This window comes from Silene latifolia, chromosome Y, assembly GCF_048544455.1.
Source record: "Silene latifolia isolate original U9 population chromosome Y, ASM4854445v1, whole genome shotgun sequence".
In the NCBI taxonomy this organism is placed as follows: Eukaryota; Viridiplantae; Streptophyta; class Magnoliopsida; order Caryophyllales; family Caryophyllaceae; genus Silene; species Silene latifolia.
In genome coordinates this window covers 333,138,097-333,141,225 of record NC_133538.1, presented here as the reverse complement: position 1 = coordinate 333,141,225, position 3,129 = coordinate 333,138,097, and positions in this window count along the sequence as shown.

Below are 3,129 nucleotides of genomic sequence, written 5' to 3'. Positions count from 1 at the left end.
AAATAAAGATTATGGTACTTTTTGGTTAATTTTTTTACTATTTTCATGACGATAATATATGAAATTGAAGGGGTCTCTCGAATTTTTTTTACACAGGACCCCCAATTCTACCGCCGAAAATGGATATTCCCTCTAAAATAATGCACTAATTGGGCTTGTTAGTATTTGGTTTAGCCGTTTAGGGTTTGTTGATATATTTTTTCTTTACGATTATATTATTATGTATTGACGATGAAAAAATTTTAATGTATAAAAGTTGTCCGCAATTTTTTTTTTTTGGGTGTGCCCCCCTTTAGTCAAATCCTGCATCCGCCACTGGTTAAGTATATGATCCATTAGAACATTACAGACATGTCTTTATATGATTTGTTGGCTCTCAACGTATGAGTATTATGCTGTTTTGTAGGGTCTTTGTACTAGTGGTCTCTTCGTTCTTCTAAGCATAAGGGAAACTCTTTATGCTTGGATACTATTTGGATTTCTCGGTTCAAGAGAAGATAAGAATCTAATTAATTAGCTGATCAGGCTACAACAAGAGTTTACGAAGATGCGCCTTCTTATGTTGATTAAAGTCCCTTTGACATTGTGCCTACATGATTGAAACTCCTTCGACATTCAAACTACTAAGTGTCCTTGTCTAGCTAGTTGCGTAACATTTTTTACGATTTTTTTGGACAACTTTATGTTGGATTTTACTATCGTCCGGATCTCTTTTGATATTATTGATTCTGTCGTACTATAAATCACGTACTATTTTATACTAGTTAAATTGTCAATGCTAGTATTTGTGACGGAGACGATATATGTATCAAATGTATGCTTATTTATAAAAGTACGTGGGTACTTCATTTTATATGTATTGTATTATATTTTTTCATGATTTAGTAATAACTAGTAGTACTATACTACTTATAGATAGGTCTATGTAATTATTCTCTATGATTTTATCAGGTAATCATAAAGCCAAAATTATACCGTGATATAAGAAGTGTCAATATATAAATAGTTGATGTAACACCCCCATACTCCAAGTGCCTTACCAGGACCACTCAGGTATAAAGATGCTACCATCTCGGTTACCTGAGGCAATGAATATCATAAGACAATAAAGAAACGTACTTTAAAAGTAATTATAGTTTAAGTGATTACATAACAAAACCAACTGTAAACAAAATACAACTGTTCTCAAACTATAAACCAACTGAATGAAACTGTCTTGACAAACACAGCGGAAGACTAAAGACTCTGATATGTGATGACTCCATCCCCAGCTAGATCCCACGCGTATCCAAGATATACATGTCAAACAACTGCTCACCACCCCCGAATGGATCACCACAGTTTTTAAAACATTTAAACGGGGTCAGTGCTAATCACACAACTCAATATGTCAACAATAAGATAAACATACAGCTTAACCGTCACACACACACAACCACACCAATCCCAACAATCTCAATCACCGATCGTCCCTTTGGACATTACCCCGATGGGGAACCGGAACGGCCGTACCCACCAAATCCCCGCTCCTCATAATGAGCGATAACTCTGTCCATTAATGTGCACATCCCTTCTGTGGCGGGTTCCACAGAAGGCGAAACTAGGGCGTGAAGCCACTCCCGCAAGTGACTCCACTCATCCGAGAACGCATCTCGAGAGTCATAGACAAACAATCACAATCACAGCCGTCACAACCCAATTACTATATCAAACAATCAATCTCAACACATCAACAATCATCCCATTATGGGACTAATACTGAGTAGGAAATCCTACCTGGAAAGCACAACTATCAGACGGTCTCTACAGCTGTATCAAAAAGCCTCTTCTACAAAACCTCCTCCTATCATACAAACATACAAACGCTACCAAATCACAAACTACACAAAAACCCCAAAATCCCCATATTAGGGTTTAACCAACTTAAAGGAAAGACAATAAAAAGGGTACATCGATCTTACCCTTGACGCAAGGATCTCAACGGTATAACAAACGATGAAAACCGACCTTCCAAACTCCGGGATTTGCTAACAATGCGATTAAAGGGATGAACGTACTTGCTTTCTCTCTTTGACAGTAATTTAGGTTTTTAAAAAGTGTTTAGAAAGATGACGGAAAAAGGTTATATACCTTAATCGCATAATTAACAAAACCCGAGAAAAACTCCCCCGTAAACCGGCTACTCGATCGAGTAGCTAAGGTACTCGATCGAGTGCCCCCTTACTCGATCGAGTACCCAGCAGGTCAGAAACTAATTTAAAACGCAACTTACCCTTACTCGACAGAGTAAGGCCTACTCGATAGAGTACCCCGAGACTCATAAATACGGAGTATTACAGTCTTCCCTCCTTAAAAAGAACTTCGTCCCCGAAGTTCAACCCATACTCAAAAACAAACATATTAACTTGGTCAAGACACAACAACGTGACTAAGAACTCTAAACAAAACTCCAACCCAAACATGAACTCGTAACACCAACTCCACTAACTATTCCTACCTCCACAACATAGCTCACGATATCGTATCAACTCCATTATATCTCTCTCAACACTAACTCCATACACTACCAACTAGCTCCGTAATATATCATCCAGAGCCAATCCAAGATTAAAATACCCATAACATCAAACGGAATGTTACATTCTACCACCCTTAAAAGGAACTTCGTCCTCGAAGTTTACTCAGACTCATAACATCATCCTCCAACTGTCAACACTATATAGAATATTCTCACACTCTGAAGCATCACACTACTACAAGCACGGCCATGGCCTTTTATAAGTATCATCCACAAAACAAATCCCTCCTTTACACTACGCTAACACTCTACTTCCAATTATATTACAACATGCACCACCATGAGCTTTCTTTTATCGCATTCTACTCCTCTTAAGATAAATGTTACGTCCTCGTTACTCACTAATACTAAATCCTAGCTATATCGTCTCATTATCCTCATCACCACCGCATGTCAAAGATAACCCCCTATAATCTAAACACTCGCCATGCATATATCCAAGGCTCTCTTACTTAAACATTCCTCATACCTCAGCTCATTCGGCACACCACCTAACCTATAACATAAAACTCGTAGCAAAAACATCATACTAACTCTCGATTATTACTGCA